Raw genomic sequence first — 23,216 nt, 5'->3', positions numbered from 1 at the left:
CTGTTATTATTTTTTTCAATTAAGTGAGAGGCTGGAAGGCAGAGAGACAGACTCCTGCATGCCCCCCTCGACTGGGATCCACCCAGCAAGCCCCTTACAGGGTGATGCTCTGCCAATTTGGGGCCGCTGCTCCATTGCTTGGCAACCAAGTTATTTCAGCACCTGAGGGGAGGCTGTGAAGCCATCCTCAGTGCCCAGGCCACTTTGCTCAAACCATTCAAGCCATGGCTATGAGAGGAGAAGAGAGAAAAATGAGGGAAGGGTGGAAAAGTAGATGGTCACTTTTCCTCTGTGCCCTGACTGGGAATCGAACCTGGGACTTCCACATGCTGGGCCTTTGCTCTACCACTGAGCCAACTGGTCAGGGCCTATCATTTTTTTATATTTACTTTTTTTTAGTGAGAGGACAGACTTCTGCATGCTCCCTGATCAGGATCCACCTGGGAACCCCTTCTGGGGCCAATGCTTGAATCATCTGAGCTATCCTCAGTGCCTGGGCTGACACTCAAACCAGTCAATCCACTGGCTGTGAGAGGAAAAGAGAGAGAAAAGGAGGAGAGGGAGAGGAAGAGAAGCAGATGGTCACTTTTCATGTGTGCCCTGACTCAGTATTGAAACTGGATGTCTACATGCTAGACTGATTCTCTGTCCTCTTTGAGCCACCTGGCCAGGGCCAGGTTTTTAGATCCTCTTTTCTAATATATGTAGTTGGTGCTATAAATTTCCCTCTAAGCATTGCTTTTGCTGTGTCCCATAAATTTGATAACTTGTATTTTTATTTTCATTTTGTTCTGTATATCTTTTGATTTTTACTGAGATAACATTTTTTAGTTAAATTTATTGGGATGACATTGTTAATAAGATTATATAGGTTTCAAGTGTAAATTTCTATGATCCATCATCTATATATTGCATTGTTTATTTACTACCCAAAGTCAGATCTCCTGTTACTATATATTTGACACCCTTTATTTACTGCATCTTCCCCAACCCCTTCCCCTCTGGTAAACACCGTACCATTGTCTGTGTCTGTGAGTTTATGTTTGTTTGTCTTGCTAGTTCATTTGTTGTTTTCCGTTTTCTAGCCCACATATGAGTAAAATCATATGGTTCTTGACTTTTTCTGTCTTATTTTGCTTAGTTTGATATTCTCAAGGTCCATGTTGTCACAAATGGCAGTATTTCATCTTTTCTTATGGCTAAGTAGTATTCCATTGCGTATGTGTACCACATCTTTATTCAGTTATCTACTGAAGGACACTATGGCTGTTCCATGTCTTGGTCACCATGAGTAATGCTGCCATGAACATAGGGGCGCATTTATCTTTATGGATAAATGTTTTCACATATTTTGGATAGATATCCAAAAGAGGGATTGTTGGATCATGTGGTAGTTCTATTTTTAATTCTATTTGAGGAACCTTCGTACTATTTTTCATAATGGCTGTACCAGTTTACATTCCCACCAGCAGTTAATGAAGGTTCCTTTTTCTTCACAACCTCTCCAACACTTAACTGTTACTTATTGATTGATGATAGCCACTCTAGCAGGTGTGAGGTGGAATCTTATTGTAATTTTGATTTGTATTTCCTTAGTAACTAGTGAAGTTGAGCTTTTTTTTGTACATCTGTTGGCCATTTGTATGTCTTGAGAGAAGTGTCTCTTTAGGTCCTCTGCTCATTTTTTAATTGGATTATTGGTTTGGTGTTGAGTTGTATGCATTCTTTATATATTTTAGATATCAATTTCTTATTGGGAGGTGTTGTTTGTAAATATCTTCTTCCATTCGATTGTTTGCATTTTTGTTTTTTGCGCTGCAGAAGCTTTTTAGTTTGATATAGTCTCCGTTATTTACTTTTGCTTTTGCTTCCCTTGCCTTTGAGGTCAAATTCATAAAGTTCTTTACTGAGATTTTAAAATTTGATTTATATGTTATATGTTATTTAGAAGTGTGTTGTTTAATATTCAGGTATTTTGGGATTTTCAGGCTATTTTTCTGTTACTGTTTTTAGTTTAATTCCATTGTTGTTTGAGGACATATGATACATAGTATATTTTCTATTCTTTTAAAGTAATTAATTAAGTTGTGTTTTATGGCCCTGAGTAAGGTGAATGCTACATGTGAGCTTGGGAAGAATGTGTGTTCTGCTCTTGTTGGATGAAATAGTCTATATATTACAGTAGCCTTTTTATTGGACTGACTGTAACCCGAGCCTTTTTCAATCTATCTTTTATATAATGTCTAATAGTGATCTTTCCAAAATGAGATTTTTACTTCTCACTTTCCTACTAAAACTTCTTCAGAGGTTCCTTGTTGCCAAACAGCTAAAATGTACCCTTTTGCATGGGCTGAAAGAGCCTTCAAATCAGGTCTCTTCTTTTTTTATCCAGCTCCTTACACAGTAATTGTTGTGACTATTCTTAGATTGTTTGCGTTTTCTTATTTTTTTGCATTTTTATATAAAAATATAAAAATCAGCCTTTTAGTTTCTTTAAAACCAGCTGGGTTTTGATTGGGATTGCAGTGATTGTATATATTGCCTTGAAAACATTTAAATAATACTATCCATGAGCATGGTATATAGCTACATTTAAGTTTTCTTTAATTTATCTTAGCATTGTTTTATAGTTTTCAGTGTAGTGGTATTGGACGTATTTTCTTAAATTTACCCCTAAGTATTATTTTTTTAGATACAATTGTAAATGACATTTAAAAAAATTGTAATGCCTAATTGTTTATGACTAGTCTATGAAAAGCAGTTGATTCTTCTTATATTGACTGTATTCTGTGATCTTGTTACGTGTACTTAATAGTTCTAGTAGTTATTTAGGTTTGTTCATGGTTATATTGTCTGATTATGTTGTTTATACATTTTACATATTTATTTCTGATCTGTATGTCTTTTATTTTTTCCTTCCTTATTGTACTGACTAGGGCCTCCAGTACAATGTTGATGAGAAGTGATAAGAGTAGACATCTTTGCCTTGTTTCTGATCTTTAGGAGATTACATTGAGCTTTTACTGTTAAGAATTATTTTAGCTGTAGGCTTTTTTTTTTTTTTTTTTTTTTTGTATTTTTCTGAAGTTGGAAATGGGGAAGCAGTTAGACACCCTCATGCGCCCGACCGGGATCCACCCGGCATGCCCACCAGGGGGCGATGCTCTGCCCATCTGGGGCGTTGCTCCGCTGCAACCAGAGCCATTCCAGCGCCTGAGGCAGAGGCCATAGAGCAGCGGTTCTCAACCTGTGGGTCGCTACCCCGGCGGGGGTCGAACGACTAAAACACAGGGGTCGCCTAAAGCCATCAGAAATACATATTTTATTTAAAAATGTATTGTACAATAAATATGTATTTTCCGATGGCTTTAGGCGACCCCTGTGTTTTGGTTGCTCAACCCCCACGGGGTTGCGACCCACAGGTTGAGAACCGCTGCCATAGAGCCATCCTCAGCAACCGGGCCAACTTTGCTCCAATGGAGCCTCGGCTGCGGGAGGGGAAGAGAGAGACAGAGAGGAAGGAGGGAGGGAGGGGTGGAGAAGCAGATGGGCACTTGTCCTGTGTGCCCTGGCCGGGAATCGAACCCGGGACTCCTGCACGCCAGGCCGATGCTCTACCACTAAGCCAACTGGCCAGGGCCTTTATAAATCTTTATTAGTTTGAAGAAGTTTTCTTTCTAGTTTGCTGGAAATTAAAAAAAAAAATGAATGTATAACTTCATCAGATTCTTTTTCTCCATCTCTTAGATTACCATATGATTTCTTTTTCTTCTTCTTGTCTTAATATGGTGAATTACATTGATTTTCATATATTAACTGAACCTTGTATCCCTGTGATAAACTGATCTTGGTCATGATGTGTCATTATTTTTATATGGTTTTGGATTCATTATACTAATTTTAAAAAATAATTTGTGTATGTTTATGAGGTATATTAGTTTTATTTTCTTGTAATATCTTTGTTCTTTTATACTGGCCTCAGTTAAATGATTTAAGAAGTGTTTCTTCTGTTCTGAAAGTGCTTGTGTAAGATAGGAATTAGTTCTACCTTAGATTTTTGAGAGGTTTTACCAATAATTATAATCTGGGGCTGTATTTTCTTTGTGAGAAAAATTTTTATTATAAATTCAATTTTTAAAACATATATAAGGCTACTCAGTTTTTTGTTTTTTTTTTTGGTAGTTTATATCTTTATTCAACAATCAGCAGTTAGTCTTATCCATGTTAACTGTAGATTTTAGAAAGTGGTGGCAGGTACATAGGTGACCAACATATAAAGCTTGTTTGGTGACTCTTTATCCTCATTGCGTTTTCTGGACACAGGCACTTGGATATAGTATGAGACATTTCTTATTCCTTTGGCCTGGACAGAAGGCTATTTGGATTTAAATTTTTTTTTCTTGAACCACTTTTGATAAGTTGTATTTTTCAAGGAGTTTGTCCATTTTGTCTTTACTAGTTTAGTTGAACAAAGTTGTTGTTTTTTTCCCTTCTTTTTCAAGTGAGAGGAGGGGAGATAGAGAGACAGACTCCCCTACACACCCTGACCGGGATCTATCCAGCGACCCTGTAGCAACCCTGGTCTAGGGGAACGATGTTCTGCCCATCTGGGGTCATGCTTGCAATGAAGCTATTTTTAGTGCCTGAGGCAGAGACTCCACAGAACCATCCTTAGCACCTGGGGCCTATGTGCTCTTACCAATGGAGCCATGGCTACAGGAGGGGAAGAGAGAGAAAGTAAGAGAAAAGGGGAAGGGGAACAGGAGGGGTGGAGAAGCAGATGGTTGCTTCTCCTGGGTGCCCTGATCTGGAATTGAACCCAGGACTTTGATGCTCTACTACTGGCCGGGGGAACAAAGTTTTTAATAATATTTTTTTATTGTCTAAAAGATCTATGATTCCTTTTTTCTCATTCCTGAGAGTGGTAATTTTTTTTTCAATAGTCTGGAAAGAGATTTATCAATTTTATTGGTCTCGTCAAAGAATCAAGTTTTGGTTTTATTATTTTTTTCATTGTTCATTTTAACTTTCATTCATTTTTACTCCCTATTACTTCCTTTCTCCTTTTAAAAATTTTGCTCTTTTTCTACCTTATGAAATAGAAGGTTATGATTATTAGACCTTCCTTCATTTCGATGTAACATTTGAAGTTTCTTCTCTACTTCTTTGTCATTTCTTTTTGACTCATGAGTTAGAAGTGTTTTGCTCAATTTCTGAATATTTTGTAATTTTCCATATTGTTTTTTCCATTGATATTTAATTATTGTGTTCAGAGAATTGTATAATTTCAGTCCTTATCAATTTATTGACTTGTGTTAGTAGGGCCCAACATATGATTAGTTGGTGAATATTCTTTATTTACTTGAATGTGTATCCTGGCTGTCTTCGGGTGGGTTATTTTGTAAATGTTAGGTCAAATTGGCTAATTCTGTTCTTCAACTATTATATCCTTGCTTTTTTTCCAACAATTAAGGTTTATTTGCAGAAAGACCCAGTTCAGATTTGTATGTTGCATTCATTGTCTTGTCTCTTTAGTGTTCTTAAGTCTGGGTTAGTTTTTTATGATTATAATACTTGAAAGTTACCAACCATTTATTTTGTAGAATGTTTCTCAGTTTGGGTTTTTCTGATTTTTTTTAAAATGAGTTTTAAGTTGTCTTTGTCAGGGATATCATAAGATGTGAGGCTATGTTCTCCATTGCATTATAACATGTGGTACAAGATTTTTATTGCCCTTTTCTGATGATGGTTTACTTTGATTAATTAAGGTGATGCCTGCCAGGTTTTCCCACTGTAAAGTTAATCTCATTCCTCATAAGACTTTCTAATTTATTCATTTCTTTGTATCAGTATGGACTTAGGAGTTTTATTTTATTCTCTGGGTTAACATCTCTTACATGATTATTTAGTGCTTGTTTTAGGATTAGGTCAATTGGAGCCTTTTCAAGCTGGCTTCTGTGTTCTTTGACATGGCCCATCAGTCTTGGAGCACTTCCTTACCTTCTGTCACAGGATGTTCTAGGCTTACCTTGTATTTTTCCTGCCTCATCCCTGGACTCAGTTCTCTGAGGAGCTCTAGTTCATTTTAGTGGAGAATGATATTTAGAAGCAAAGATCTAGGTTCTCAAGGTGCTGCTTATACTGTTGGGGAATAGCTGCTCTCAGACCTGTCAGTGGACAAAGCCAGAAAATATGTGTATGTATCTAATTATATATATTTGTAATTATGTTCATATCTATCTATCTGTCAGTATTGACAACCATGAGTTCACACTGATACCTCCAGTTCGAGTCCATTACCATAGAGTACATTTTAGTTTTGTTGCTTTCATATTTTATAACTCCCTTATTAATGAGAACCTGACTTTCAGTATCTTTAATATATACACTTAACTTGATCAGACCACCACCCCCAACGCCACCTCCAGCTCCCCATGTTTAACCATTTTTCCTTCAACGCTGCTTCCCTTCCTGCACAGATGCCCTCTTCACTCTACCCAGGGTCCTATACACGTGCAGAACGTGCCACCCCCTGTCCCCTGCATAGATGCCTTTTTTCCCTTGTATGTGCTTTGACAGCTTGTACTCGATCTCATCACCACATGGGGCCAGCCCTCTTTATACACTGTGCTGGTCCACGCCCACTCATTTAATACCTTCCTCACCCTACTGAGCTTCTGAACCTTGCTCCGGGTGTCCTTCCCTCGCAGCATAGACTCTTACTGACTGCTGCTTGGGCTCCGATACGTCGTGCTGAGGTGCCGTGTATGTGGAGCACCTCCTCACTCTGCTGACACTGGACATCTGCTTTGGGCAGCCCTGCCCTGCATGTTCTCTTTATCTTATCTGGGATCCGATACCATGTTCTGCTCCAGCTTATGGCTTTAGGAGTAGTTCATAACAGACTGTAACAGAAAATGATGAATTTGAGTTGATTCTAAAAAATGAATTATGAAAAGTTGATATATATCAGATGGATAGAATTTAGAATTTGTGTAACATTGAGAGTGGTGAAGGGCATGTCTTGGGCTTATTAATATACATTTTGAATAAAAAGAGGATTTTGATCTAGAATAGTATTATCCAAGGCCCCATAAGTATGAAAACAACCTACCCTAGGTCTTTTATCATTTCTAGATTGTGTCCTAAAGCCTTTTAAAAATAGATTTTTGAATATATTAATGGTTTTCTTCTTTTTTTTTTTTTTTTTTTTTTGCTCATTCACTTGGAAGTCATGAGTCACTTCATTTCATATTAACATTATTTTGTTAATTCAGAACAAAAAGTTGAGTTTTGAGTCTTCTTCAACTGTTAGTAACAGTTTAGGTTCTGTAGCTTATGTAAACTTCCTAGTGTTTTATAGCTGTTGAAGTTTTTCATTTGCTATAACTAACTGCTTGTTATAAGGATTTTTCTTGAGCTTCCTGCTCTAAATCAGTCTCCCAAATTCAGTGGCTCTATATTTTCAACAGCAGTCTACAGGTCAGCTTTTGAATGTCTGTAGTTTATTCATTAGAATTTTGTTTTCTTATATGTTAGAAATTTGAAATAAAATTTAATAAAGTTAAAATTTAAGTTTCTTGGTTTTATTAGCCACATTTCAAGTACTTAATAGCCACATGTGGATAGTGGCTTCTGTAATGGACAACAAAGATAAAGATCATTTTTATTGTTGTTGAAAGTTTTATTGGATAGCACTTCGTTGGAAAGTGTCTCAACTTAGAAATTAAATTTATTTCAGAACTTGAAAGAAGTATTTTATTTATTTATTTATTTTTAGTGAGAGAGAGGGGGACAGACGACAGGAAGGGAGAGAGATGAGAAGCATCAGTTCTTCGTTGCGCACCTTAGTTGTTCATTGATTGCTTTCTCATATGTGCCTTGATCAGGGCTCAGGCTGAGTCAGTGACCTCTTGCTCAAGCCAGAGGCCTTGGGTTCAAGCCAGCAACCTTGGGCTTTAAGCCAGTGACCATGGGGTCTTGTCTGTGATCCCATCCTCAAGCCAGCAACCCCGTGCTCAAGGGTTTCTAACGTGGTTCCTCAGCGTTCTAGGCCTTATGCTCTATCCACTGCTCCACTGCCTGGTCCGGCTGTTCTTTTTATTCTTATATCCATTCAAGAGGAATTGGAAAATCGTAACTCTTTATAGTCTTATTTTTCCAGTTTGGTGGCAAGCATGCTGAATAGTAAGGACATGTTTGTATTGACAAAATAGAACAAATTGTAATACATAATTATATATGCCACATTTATTTTCTAGAAAACTATTGGATTGAATCACTTTAGCATAAGGATTTTATAAATTGAGAGCTATAAAAATATCATCCTTTAGTTCCGTTGATAGAGTAAAATCTAAAGTATTTCAGGTATTTATAAGTCCTGAAAATATGTACTTCAGCGTTCATGTAGCATTTTTTTAAGTTATGAATTTCTGTGCTATTAAACAGCAAGAATAAAGTTGTAGGCATAATTTTATATATTTTATATTTATGATTATATTGTTTAATATCCTAGGAAACTCAAAATATATTTGGTTCATTGTATAAGACCATTTTGTTTTTTTGTTTTGTTTTGTTTTGTTTGTATTTTTCCGAAGCTGGAAACGGGGAGAGATAGACTCCCGCATGTGCCAGACTGGGATCCACCCAGCACGCCCACCAGGGGGCGATGCTCTGCCCACCAGGGGGCGATGCTCTGCCCCTCTGGGGCCTGGCTCTGTTGCAACCAGAGACACTCTAGCGCCTGGGGCAAGTGGCCAAGGAGCCATCCCCAGCGCCCGGGGCCATCTTTGCTCCAATGGAGCCTCGGCTGCGGGAGGGGAAGAGAGAGACAGAGAGGAAGGAGAGGGGGAGGGGTGGAGAAGCAGATGGGCGCTTGTCCTGTGTGCCCTGGCCGGGAATCGAACCTGGGACCTCTGTACGCCAGGCCGACACTCTACCACTGAGCCAACCGGCCAGGGCTAAGACCATTTTGTTTTTAAGTTTTACAGTTCCTTAAATTTTGTGATTTGTTTAAGAAGGATCGTATAGATATTTTCCCAAATATATACTTCTCTCCAGTTAATAAAAACCTATAGGCTGAGGCCAGGAATTTGAGTATATATTTATAATGGTGGCTGTTTCCCTCCTATTTAAAAAAAAGTTCTTTTACCCATTTCAGTGGTGTTTTTGCCACATATTTTGTACTCTGGCTTACTGTAGAGTTGGACTGCAATTATTGAGTACAAGTGCTCTTTCACAGTCATCCTGCAAGGTGACAAATCTGTTTGCCTTTGTATGTATGTGTTTAAGTAGTCATTGAAAGGACATATTTTTTCCTCTTTTTGGCCAACTCCCTACTTGTTATCTCCATTACATTATATATATATATTTTAGCAGAGACAGAGAGAGGGACAGATAGGGACAGACAGGAAGGGAGAGAGATGAGAAGCATCAATTCTTTGTTGTGGCACCTTAGTTGTTCATTATTTGCTTTCTCATATGTGCTTTGACCGGGGGCAGGGAGTTACAGAAGAGCAAGTGACCCCTTGCTCAAGCCAGTGACCTGTGCTCAAGCCAGCGACCATGGGGTCATGTCTGTGATCCCATGCTCAAGCCAGTGACCCTGCACTCAAGCTGGTAAGCACGCGCTCAAGCCAGTGACCTCGGCTTTTCTAACCTGGGTCCTCAGTGTTCCAATCCGAAACTCTTATCCACTGTGCCACTGCCTGGTTAGTTTCATTATATATCAATACTTTTTTAAAAAAATAAAAAAAAGTCTTATTAACTGCAGCCAGTTCTTACTGCATTACTGTTAAAGTTCATTTGAAGAATTCAGAAGTAGTTATGTTATATTCGTAACCTGCTCAGTTCTTGTCTTTTGAAGTGATTGCTCCTGGATTTTATTGGGGCTGTATGTTTAAGAAATGCTACTACCCCCCCCACCCCCCCCCCCTGCACCTTTCAGATATTTTATACTACAGCAGACTCTTTCGGTATCATTTTCAGAAACAGATTTATCAAGTGAGCTCATTTTAAGGTGAATAAATGGAAATTTATATCAACTCCCAAATTTTTTTAAACAATATTTTACTTACTATATGAGTATATGCTACATGGCTCTTAGAAAGTGGCCCTATTTGATAGGAATTAATATTTGGACAGAAAACATGTACTAATTTTGCTTTATAGTATTTCCTGGTGACAATCATGTTAGTCCTTATTATTATTGATTTAAACTGACCTGGTGAGGAGGTTAATCAAGGTATCTCTTCTAGCAGATTGTTTTAGGAAGCTAAACCAGAACAGTCTGTTATTCCGTATCCTCCCAATCTCTTAAAGTAGTTTAACTCAATTTATTTTATATTTTTTGTCCTTAGGTGGACATAATTTTTTTTTTTTTTTTTTTTTTTTTTACAGAGACAGAGAGTCAGAGAGAGGGATAGATAGGGACAGACAGGAACGGAGAGAGATGAGAAGCATCAATCATTAGTTTTTTGTTGTGACACCTTAGTTGTTCATTGATTGCTTTCTCATATGTGCCTTGACCGTGGGGCTACAGCAGACCAAGTAACCCTTTACTCGAGCCAGCTCTCTTGGGTCCAGGCTGGTAAGCTTTGCTCAAATCAGATGAGCTCGCGCTCAAGCTCACGACCTTGGGGTCTCGAACCTGGGTCCTCTGCATCCCAGTCTGACGCTGTATCCACTGCGCTACCGCCTGATCAGGCAAGACATAAATTGTTAATGGAAGATTTCTTTTTAGAAATAACAGACCAATAACAGCCAGTTTCCTAACACTTTTGATACAGTTCTGTCTGATCTTGGATGTCTGATTAACTGATCAGGAATTGTGAGACAGTCATACTGAATTAGAGTTATACTGTCTTATTAAGTGAGTAGTGCTCAAATGGAAACCAGTAGGGACAAGGCTATGATAAGATCGGCCTAGCTAGCTCAGTCTCGGAGATGTCTAGTTTGGTTTTTTCATGATTGTAAAAAATAGTATAGAAGAAAACATAGTCAAAGTTCCTTGTTTCCAACACTTGTTTACTGTAATTCCAAAGTGATAATTGTTTATACTCTTCTGAAAAATTTTAATTTATAAACACTCAGAGTATGTGTATTTCTGTGTATTAATATATCTTACGAAAATAACATTTTGTTTTACTAAATTATGTAGTGCTATTTGTATGCTTTTGAAATTTACGTTATTCAGTAACAGAAATTTCGATGTTACTGCATATAAACTGGCTTATTTATTTTAATGACTAAGTGGCGTGTCTCATGTTATTTAACCACTCCTTCGTTGATGGATATTTTGTTACTAGATTTGAGTGAAATAATGGTGAAAGGATTGTGCTTGTGTATACATAGATATAGATATAGATCTCTTTATTTACAAGCACATTCATGTAACCTCTTTCTCTTGGTCAGCAATTTTCAACTGGTGTGCTGCAAGACTTTTTTTTTAATTGATTTTAATTTATTGTGTTTACTTAGATTCTAGTGTTGCCCGAATGCATCCCCCCTCCCCCGTGTTCCCCTCAACATCTCCTTTGTCCTCCTCCCCATAGTGCCCTCCCCTCTTCCCTTCAGGTTTATCCCATCCTATCATCCGCTGCAAGACTTTTTAAAACATGCAATGCCTGACTATTTTAGACTGTCACTGACCTCTTTTCCTTAGATTATCAAATGAAAAAATAGCCAGCATAATAATACAGTAATTGTCTGGTGTGAATTAATTAAAATTACACCTATTTTTGTTGTCAGGTTGGCAAAAAATATTTTTTGGTGTGTTGCAAAATATTAGTAATTAGTGTTGCATGAAATGAAAAAGGCTGAAAATCGCTGCTTTAGATATCTTTTAATTGAAATATAACATTCATACAGAAAAGTACACAGTTTTTGAGAAATTTTCTTAAAAGTGAACATACTTGTGTAACCACTACCCAGATTAAGATGTAGAACATTATCAGCATTCCAGAGGCCTTCTCCGTCTTCTCTTCCTCTTAGTCACAGCCCTCCTTTAATTCCTAAAGAGAGATAACCACTGGCTAATGCCTTTGTCCTGGTCTGTTATTAGTTTTCCCTGATTTTGAATTCAGTATAAGTAGAATAATTCACTATCTACTCTAGTGTCCGATTTCTTTGTTTTACATTGTTTATGAGATATATCTGTTATTGCATGTAGCAGTAGTTCATTCTATTTTCTGTATAATTGTCAGTTGTATAAATATCAAGATTTATTCATTCTAGTATAGACATTTAGATTGTTTCAAGATGTTGGCTGTTATGAAAAGTGCTGCTGTGAATATTCTTGGATGTGTCTTGGTGCATGTACGTACTCATTTCTGTTGGTTATATACTTAGGATTGAATTTGCTGTGCATGCATATGTTCAGCTGTAGTAGATATTGGCAAAAGTTTTTCTAAATGGTTTGGCCAAATTAACTGCTCCATATTTTTGATATTTGGTATAGTCAGTCCTTTTAATTTTAGCCATTTTGGTTTGGTCGTAGTATTGCAGTGTGATTTTTGGGTTGCATTTCACTGATAACTAATGAAATTGAATACCTTTTCATGTTTACTGGCAATTTGGGTATTTTTTATAAGGTGCAAACTTACCTTTTGCTTATTTTTCCATTAGATTTTTTCTCTTACAGATTTGTAGCAGTTCTTTGTAGAAGTTCTATATATATTGCTCACAAAAATTAGGGGATATTTCAGAATGAATATGAAGTGATTCAAAAAAAGAAGCATTTGATTTTTCTTATTAAACAAGAACATCAGAAAAGCAAATGACAAGTCAAAGAAAGTTGTTTGATTATGCAAATGAGATGCAAAACCAACTTTTATTTCATTGGTGAAAATGCACTATACAAAAGGCTGAACGTACTGGAATAATTAATCTTCTTGTTCCCTGATCCCCTAATTTTTGTGAGCAGTGTACATCTGCCTATATATATCTACCTATATATATGTATATATATATCACATTTATCTTTTCTACTCTGATTTGCCTTTTAACTCTTTCCGTAAACCGAAGTTAATGTTAATAAAGTTTAATTTATATCTTTTTATTTTGGTTGGTGTTCTGTGTATCTTGTTTAAGAATTCTCTTCCTACCCCTAGGTCATGAAGGTATTTTCCTGTGTTACCTTCTAGCAGCTTTTATGTTTTCTTCTCCCATTTAGGTGAACAGTCTATTTGGAATTGATTTTTGCTGATGTGAGATAGGGATCAAGGCTTATTTGATGTTTTTTTTCTACTTATCTATAGAAAATTTTCCAGTTTTATTTTGATTTTTTTTATTGATTTTGAGGGAGAGAGAGAGGCAGGCAGAGAGAGAGAGTAAGGAAAGAAATGAGAAGCATCAACTTGTAGTTGCTTTACTTTAGTTCATTGATTGCTTCTCATACGTGCTTGATGGGGGTGGGGCAGCTCAAGCTGAGCCAGTGAGCCCTTGCTCAAGCCAGTGACCCTGGGATCATGTCCATGATCAGTGTTCAAGCTGGTGACCTCAGGATTTTGAACTGGGGACCTCAGCATTCTGGGTTGATGCTTCTCTTCACTGTGCCACCACCAGTCAGGCAAAGTGTTTTTAGTTTTACTTTGTTGGCTTAATGTTTCAGTTCTTAGAAATAGATTTTTCTTTGATTATTGCTAGGAAGTTATGTTGAGAGTGGACTTAATAACTTTTTTTTAGATAATGAAGTAACACATACTTGTTTGAGAACATGTAAAAAAATTTAAAACTTAAATTAAGAGAGAAGATAAAAATTGCTGTGATTTTACTGCTGTAGGATAATTAATATTTGAATGTTAGCATTTTAGTGTTTCCTTTTTATTTTTTGTGTATGTATTTGTATATTTCTATAACATTTGCTGCAGACATATCAATTTATATGTTTGTATAAAATTATAAGTGTTTTTACATACTTATGTTTATCGCTTAACATTGAAGTGTGAGCATTTTACTGTCATTAATATTATTCAGAAGATTTCTAACTGTATAATGTCATAGCTGTACTGTATTATAATTTCTAAATGTTTATTGAATACTAGACATATTTGACTACACTTTACTATCATAAAATATTATGATGTGATGTAGATGTTGTTGTCATGTGATTATTTTTTCAGTATAGATTTTTTAAGACTCTGTGTATATACTGACCAATTTTTAGCCTACAAAAGTTAACCAGATCTCCCTTTGATAGGCTATGAAAGTCCCAACTTAATATATTATAAATGATGTAGAGTAGGAAAAGTAAAATATAATTTCTAGATTTGTATATTATGTTGAGAAAAACCAAATGAGTTGGTATGAAAAATTTAAGTCTTTAGACAGAAGACTGGGATAATATAGCATATTGAAAGGCAGGGGGCCCTGGCCGGTTGGCTCAGCGGTAGAGCATCGGCCTGGAGTGCGGGGGGACCCGGGTTCGATTCCTGGCCAGGGCACACAGGAGAAGTGCCCATCTGCTTCTCCACCCCCCCCCCCTCCTTCCTCTCTGTCTCTCTCTTCTCCTCCCGCAGCCAAGGCTCCATTGGAGCAAAGATGGCCCAGGCGCTGGGGATGGCTCCTTGGCCTCTGCCCCAGGCGCTAGAGTGGCTCTGGTCGCGGCAGAGCGACTCCCCGGAGGGGCAGAGCATCGCCCCCTGGTGGGCGTGCCGGGTGGATCCCGGTCGGGCGCATGCAGGAGTCTGTCTGACTGTCTCTCCCCGTTTCCAGCTTCAGGAAAAAAAAAAAAAAAGGCAGGGAATTTAGATGAAGATTCTAATGTGAAAGATTATTTTTAGCAATATTGAGTTTAGATAATAGAATGGTTAAGTGATGTTTTGTAGAAATTGGTAACCCTTTATGTATCTAAGGAATTGTGTTTCTTTTAACTCTAACCAATGCTTTTCTTGTTTTACCATACTACTACTGAAAGCCAGGTTCACCCGGGTAGTAATTGGAAGAGGTGGGATTGAAACTCATGTCTTATGCTTCTCGTAAACACTGATGGTGTTTTGTTCACTTTGTTATTTTAAAAGTTATATTCTTTTCCTGCCTGACCAGGCGGTGGCTCAGTGGATGGATTGTTGGCCTGGGACACAAGGGACCCAGGTTTGAAACCCTGAGGTCGCTGGCTTGAGCATGGGGTCACTGGCTTGAGTGTGGGATCATACACATACCCCATGGTCGCTGGCTTGAGCAGGGGGTCACTGGCTCAACTGGAGCCCTCCCACCCCAGTCAAGGCACATGTGAGAAAGCAATCAATGAACAACTAAGGTGCTGCAATTATGAATTGATGCTTCTCATCTCTCTCCCTTCCTGTCTGTTTCCCCTCCCCCCCATTTCTCTCTCACACACACACACAAAAAAAAAAAGAATAGAATTTCCAAGGAGGATGGGTGGGATTTGAGTTGGTAGCACTGTTTTAGGTAAGATAAATTGATCACATTGTTTACTTCATCTTACTGTTTTCTAAAGTATAAGATTCTGATATAGCAAGCCAAATGCAAATTTATAGCAAGAAATATCATAGGTCAGCAGACTAGAATGTTTGTTGTGAACTGTAGATCCCTATCTTTTTGATATTGAGATGTAACTGTGGACTTTCTCAAACACAGACAAATGCAGCTCCTTTCAAAATTTTGAATGCATTCATAGGTTAGACGGAAGGGATTCATGATTCACACAAAGGCCTGTCCATCAGTGTGCTGCTTCTCCTCCTTGCCCTATTCTGTGGCTCGCTTGCTTTATGTTGGAAATCTTCCTCTTGACTGATTTACATCTAACTATTCTTGCCAAACTATTCTGGAAAAATGTACACACACACACTTCTATACGCTTGGCCTTTAAAATTCTCTTGTTCTGGACTCCATAAATACTCTCATATATTGTTAACATTCGTTCTTTAGACAGTATGTTTGTAGTACAGTTACTTGTGTTATATCCTTCTTTTTTCTTTTTTTTAAGTGAGAGGGACAGACAGGGACAGACAACAGACAGAAAGGGAGAGAGATAAGAATCAAGTCATACTTGCAGCATCTTAGTTGTTCATTGATTGCTTTCTCATACTTTGGGGATCCCCAGCTGAACCAGTAATCCCTTGCTTAAGCCAGTGACCTTGGGCTCAAGCCAGTGACCATGGGGTTATGTCTATGATCCCTCGTTCAAGCCGGCAACCCCACATTCAAGCTAGCGACCTCGGGGTTTCGAACCTGGCTTCTTAACGTCCCTGGTCGACGTCCCTGGTCGACGCTTTATCAACTGCACCACCACTGGGTCAGGCTCTTTTTATGTTTTAACACTGTAATGCTTATGGTCATCTTGATTCATCTTTTTTCCTAGGCAATATTTTGGAACAAATTTCTTCTAGTGATAGTTAAACACATTGTTTTTATTGGCTTTGCACTACTTTTACTCTCAGAATAACTGTTTCTCTAAATTTGGGGGTAAATTTTTGCCTATATGCTTACTATAGATTATTCTTTCAAAAATATGGCCAGTAGAAGAAAGAAGTTGTTGGAAGAATTTGGGATCGTGAGAATTTATTTTATAGGGGAAATTTAATTTAAGTGTGGTTTTAGGCAGAGAAGTAGCTGATGGAGTAAGAGATTGTTTTAGAGAGGCAGTGAGGCAGTAGAGACTTGGAGATTGGTAGGAATGGAATCATAGCACGGAGTAAAGATGAAAGCACAAAGATACCATCTTTTTACTCAAACAGGGATGGGAAAATGAATCAGAATACCAAAAATTAAAGTTGCGAATTGAAAGGAACATGTGGTTGCCGAGATGGAGAGGAGCTGGTTAAGGACTGCTTCTGTCAAGTGACCTAGGTCTTTTCTGTAAAGTATATCATAAAGAATCTCGCAGGCTGAGCTGGGGAGAATATAACTGATACCTTGGGCAACAAGGAGCTGTTTTTGATCCCTCATTTGGGAAATGACAAGAAAACAGTGTTGCCCTGGCCGGTTGGCTCAGCGGTAGAGCGTCGGCCTAGCGTGCGGAGGACCCGGTTCGATTCCCGGCCAGGGCACACGGGAGAAGCGCCCATTTGCTTCTCCACCCCTCCGCCGCGCCTTCCTCTCTGTCTCTCTCTTCCCCTCCCGCAGCCGAGGCTCCATTGGAGCAAAGATGGCCCGGGCGCTGGGGATGGCTCTGTGGCCTCTGCCTCAGGCGCTAGAGTGGCTCTGGTCGCAACATGGCGACGCCCAGGATGGGCAGAGCATCGCCCCCTGGTGGGTGTGCCGGGTGGATCCCGGTCGGGCGCATGCGGGAGTCTGTCTGACTGTCTCTCCCTGTTTCCAGCTTCAGAAAAATGCAAAAATGCAAAAAAAAAAAAAAAAAGAAAACAGTGTTGTAGTAATTTATTTGTGGAAGAACACTTTGGGGAAATGTTGCCCAAAAGCAGCAGGGTTGATAAGGTGAGTTGAAATGCATTGGATGCTGCTAGGTACGATGTAGGATATTGAGAGTGAAGAGAAGGACAAGTTCAGAATGATTCATCTAAAGTGTCACCTTATTTTTGGTAGACCAAAATTTGCAAACCAAATCAAATATTCATTGTGTACGGAATCTGGCAATATTATTTTAGGTACATTTACATTTGTTGTATCACTTATTAACATTATTGAGTCCGGAAGAAAGAAGTTGAGTAGCAGCTTTGGAAGAAAAAAAATAAATGATGGCCATATATGATAAACTTGCAGTTCTGCCTAGGTCTTGTGTTTCATCCTTGAAGCCTTTTGCATTTATGTCAGATCTCATTAATTTCTCACTTTCATACATCCCTTATTTCCTGTTCCATTAATTTAGGTTGAGCCCATGTGCTGTCTTGAATTGGGTTTTTTTTTGTAATGCATCAGAATTTTCCATCTACATCTTAAACCTTTGAAAAAGAGACCATTTATTTTAAATTTTTATGTTTCAATTTCAGTTTACATTCTATATCATTTTGTATTAGTTTCAGTTATACAGTGTGATGATTAAACAATCCTCTACTTTACAAATGATCCCCCAGTATTTCAAGTACCTACGTGGCATCATATATGACTATTACGATGTTATTGACTATATTCCCTGTGCTGTACTTTACAATCCATTGATTGTTTTCTAACTACCAGTCTTAACTTATTCTCATTACTTTCTTTACTCAGGCCTCCATTCCCTTCCCTCTCCCCCCTGGCAACCATCAGTCTTTTCTCTGTATCTTTGAGTCTGTTTCTGTTTTATTTGTTGATTTATATTGTTCTTCAGATTCCACATATAAAGTGAAATCATATGGTATTTGTTTTTCTCTGACTGGCTTATTTCACTTAGCATAATATTCTACAGTTCTATTATCCATGCTGTTGCAAATGGTAAGATTCTTTTTTATGGTCAAGTAATGTTCCATTTTATAAATGTATCACAGCTTTTTTATCCATTTGTTTACTGGTAGGTACTAGGGTTTTTCATATCTTGGCTATTGTAAATAACGCTGCAGTGAACACAGGGGTGCATATATTATTTTGAATTAGTGTTTTGGATTTCTTTGGCTAAATACTCAGAAGTGAAATGGCTGGATCCAAAAGCAGTTCCATTTTTAATTATTTGAAGACCCTCCATACTGTATTTTATAGTGGCTGCTTCAATCTACATTCCCATTAACAGTATATCAGGGTTCCTGTTTCTCCACATCCTTGCCAATACTTGTTTGTTGATTTATTGATAACTATTCTGACAGGTGTGAGGTGTTGTCTCATTGTGGTTTTAATTTGCATTTCTCTGATGATTAGTGACATTGAGTATCTTTTCATATGTCTATTGGTCATCTGTATGTTCTCTTTTGAGAAGTATATATTCAGGTCTTTTGCCCACTTTTTGATTTTTTTGTTGGGGGGCAGTGTTGAGTTATATTAGCCCTTATTGGATGTTTCATTGGTGAATATCTTCTCCCATTCAGTAGCCTTTTTGTCTTGTTTTTAGAATTAGAATCTTGGTAAATTTAAAGCTGTTGCTGTATTATTTTAGACTGAATGTAGCACATAGTCATTTAATAGCTCTTGAATGAGTGAGTGAAAGCTATTATGAGAAATACCAAAAAAGAATATCTTATTTTTAGATATCAAGGGTAATATATAGACACATGAGTTAGCTAAATATAAAAGTAGGATAGTTTTTTATTGAATTTATTGGGATAACATTGGTTAATAAAATTATATAGGTTTCAAGTGTACAGTTCTATAGCATGTCATCTGCATATTGTATTGTGTGTTCACTATGCAAAGTCATCTTCTTTTGTCACTATATGTCTCCCCTTAACCCTCTTCTGCCTTCCCCATCTTCCCTTCCCTCTAGTAATCATGACACTGTTGTCTGTGTCTGTGAGTTTTTTTGTTTGATTGTTTTTACTTAATCCTTTCACCTTTTTTACCCAGCCCCCCAACCCAGCATCTTTTTTTTTTTTTTTTAATTGAGCAAGAAATAGTGAAATAAGTCTTGGAAAAGAAAGAATTATTTTGCATTCTGGGCTTGAGTTACTGGTAATTAGCATCAAGGGAAGCAGTTTTTCCTATAGAGAGACCCCTTTATGTTTAAGGTTGGGAAAATAGAAGGATTAAAAATGAGAAAAACATCAGAATAATTGAGATATATTTTAGAACTAGCATGAAAGAACCAGCTTTGATTGTGGTAAGGACCGAGGAAACATTGTCACTATAGGCCTCTCTATGTCTTCTAAGGATGCTGGGGAAGAAATTAGATGAGTGTACAGGGTACATATGACATATGGGAGTCATGCCTGACAGCTTCCTTAAGTGTCAAAGTTGGAGACCTGGAGGGAGCTTCAATCGGTGGATGAATCTTAGAGTTTTAGGTGGAGAAATGTCTGGATGAGAAGGGTGATTTTCAGTGTTGAGTGGTATTTCTGGTTTGGTAGTGAGAACAGCATTGAAATTTACCTCTCAAATGTAGGTATTAGGTTTCACAGGGGACTAGGTAAAAGAGTAAAACTTTAGTGACAGGGAAGAAACTAGAGATTTTATTTTTGTTTTTTAAAAATTTAACATACTTCTTAGTTTATTGGCTTTCATGATGCTTTAGTAAATGTTTCAAAAATCCAGCAAACTGATCTTTTCAAATGTCACACATCTGTAGATGTTTGCTTTGATTAATTATATCTTATTTAAGTGAAAACACCGAGAACTTGATTTCTTTTAAAGACAGTTATCAAGGAAAGAGTAGATAACTTATGGATGAATTATTGTCTTTTTTGTTAGGCTTATTTTTTCATGTTTTAAAAATATTTTTATTTTTTTTAATATTTACTGATTTTAGAGAGAAGAATGGAGAGAACGAGAGAGAGATGGGAACATCAGTCTGTTTCTGTATGTGCCCTGAGCAGGGATTGAACTGGCAACCTTTGTGCTTTGGGACGATGCTCTTAACAACTGAGCTGTGCAGCCAGGGCATCTTGTTTTGTTTTGTTTTAGATAATTGTAGTCTTCTATGGGCCAAAGAAGGGTTAAGTTTCCAGCTGTCTTATTACACCCATCCATTTATATTTATGGATTTACTAACATCTTTTCTAAGCACTTTAGGCTGGACCATGTACTTCAGTGTGTGGTTGGTAAGGCCATATATAGAGGAGATTACAGTACATACTGTATTTCAGTTATGAGTGAGAAGCCTACTGGAGCATTCTAATGTTTCTTGCTATTTGCCTATTAACATTTGTAATACTTTGATCCATTGATATTTGTAGGTTTGGATCTATGCTTTTATAATGTTAAAAATGTGCCTTATATTTGAAAATGCAAGTCCTAATATGAATACATTCCTTATATGTGGAAATAACTAAATGGTTCAGATACATGTATAATCTTTTTCACTGCATATAAAGGCTTTTCCTTGATTTGCGAATAATTGCTAATTGCAAAACTTGTTTGTGCATTTGTCTTTTACTGCACTTGACACTTTACTAAAAAGAGTTCCCCTTTCCCTGCTGCCACACGCTATATTTTCGTGGTTTCTTTGCAATCTGTAAGCTGACAGAAATGTTGGAACTACTTTAGTGCCACTGCAAAATAGGACTGTGCAGTTCAATAGATGCTTAGATGGTCTGTTACCATTTATTCTTATCTCATGCCCAGCCCAAGTATGTCACTTTTAGTTACCTTCACTGGCCCTGGCTGGTGGCTCAGTGGATAGAGCATTGGCCCAGCATATGGATGTCCTGGGTTCAGTTTCTGGTTCAGGGCACACAGGAGAAGCAACTGTCTGCTTCTCTCCCTCTTCCCCTCCCACAGCTCGATTGGCTCCCGGTGCTAAGAGTAGTTCTGTTGGCCTCAGGTGCTATAAATAGTTCGGTACTCTAGCATATGCCCCAGACAGGGTTGCTGGTGGATCCCAGTTGGGCTGTATGGGGGAGTCTGCCTTGTTATCTTTCCTCCTCTCACCTAAAAAAAAAGAGCAGGAAAAAAAGTTACTGTCACTTCAGATGGTAAAGTGTCTACATGTTACCAAATAATAATACTAAAAGAGGTCGTAAAGAATGGTCACAAGGAGTGTGCTATAACCTGATGGAATTGTTAGCTGAATAATCATTTACATCATGTTTTTGTGCCAAGATTCTGCTTGATTTGTGATTCTCATACTGCATACATTTCAGGTTTTTTTTTGTTAGTCTGAAATCCCTGGCTTATACAGTGTGTCCGTAAAGTCATGGTGCACTTTTGACTGGTCACAGGAAAGCAACAAAAGACAATAGAAATGTGAAATCTGCACCAAATAAAAGGAAAACTCACCCAGTTTCATACCTATTCAGTGCAGTTTGATGTGGGCTTACGCAGATTTTTTAGGGCTCCTTAGGTAGCTATCCCTACCTAGTATAGCCTCTACGGACTCGTCACTGATTGATGACCTACCAGAACGGGTTTCTCCACCAAACTGCTGGTTTCCTTCAACTGCTTATCCCACCGAGTAATGTTATTCCTATGTGGTGGTGCTTTGTTATAAACGCACCGATATTCATGATGCACTTTGGTCACAAATTCAAATTTAGTGAGCCACAGAACACACTGAACTTTCCTCTGTACCGTCCACATCTCGACTGGCATGGCCGTGGGCTGCTCCGCTGTATACACGGTGTTACGTCATCATCTGCGCATGCGCACATGCTGCCACATCATCCTACAGAAACTGGGAGTTTTCCTTTTATTTGGTGCAGATTTCACATTTCTGTCGTCTTTTGTTGCTTTCCTGTCAGAAGTGCACCATGACTTTACAGACACACTGTATTGTATTTTCTCATGAACCTCTTCTACAGCTGTCTTCAAACTTAACACTATAAATCTGTAAGATGTTTATAATCTTTTGCGTCTTGTTCTAGTATGTATTTTTAAAATATGGTCATTAGTACATTTTACTTCCTGGATTATTATCGATTCTTTTCAAGCTTAAGAGCTACATAAGTTTCTTTCTCAGAGTTCTGGAAGCCGGAAGTCCGGGATCAGGGTGCCAGCTTGGTAGGGTGAGGACCTTCTTTAGGTTGCAGACGTCTTATTGTGTCCTCACATGGTACAAGGGTCAAGTATTTTTAATGTTATTTATAGCTTGTTGAGTAAAATTTTCTTAGTTTTAAGATTCTTCTGTTTTCATTTTAAAGATAGATGGAAAATATAGCAGTGAGGGTTGGGTGACTGAGCGCCATCAGTTCCTTATGAGAATTACTCTACTGTTAGTGACCTTAGAACCCTGGTGTATTCTTTTTAGGACAAACAACTCTTCGTATCTGTGAGAACTGAGGTTTGAAGATAGGTCATATTGTTGACATCTTAATGTTTCTTGTGGTATTTCTATATTGTGTAGTCAACATTGTCTTGTTACCTACATAGTGGGCAACCTTGAGCCATATGCAATTCCATGAACATATTTGATGATGGTTTGTTGTAGAAGCCAGGAAAATACTGGCTAAAATATTGTCAAAAGTGTTGTGCTTAAAGATAATTAAGTTTTCATACTTTATTTTGCCTTTCTTTTGATGTGATGACCTTGTAGAATTTTGTGTTGTTTTCCTGATATTTTGTAAATTGAGAGAAAGCTTATCCTGAAGTCTAAGTACACTTTTTATCCTCCCAAGATTTTATTGATTTTTGGAACATAACCTTTCTTTGTGCTTTTAACTCCAGCATCACTTTCCTTAAATGTGGGAGTGAAATTGATGTTACTGTCGCCTTCTACTTTATTTTGGTAGGCCTCATAA

General features: G+C 37.8%; 1 protein-coding gene across 3 annotated transcripts in view; it reads left to right on the top strand.

Annotated features, from left to right (window-relative positions):
- Nucleotides 1-23,216, top strand: part of ZNF148 (zinc finger protein 148) — a 124,657-nt gene that overhangs the window by 63,354 nt on the left and 38,087 nt on the right. The window lies entirely within an intron of this gene.

This window comes from Saccopteryx bilineata, chromosome 8 (genome assembly GCF_036850765.1).
Source record: "Saccopteryx bilineata isolate mSacBil1 chromosome 8, mSacBil1_pri_phased_curated, whole genome shotgun sequence".
NCBI lineage: Eukaryota > Metazoa > Chordata > Mammalia > Chiroptera > Emballonuridae > Saccopteryx > Saccopteryx bilineata.
The sequence above is the reverse complement of the archived record's forward strand: the minus strand, read 5'-3'. Positions and strand labels throughout refer to the sequence as shown.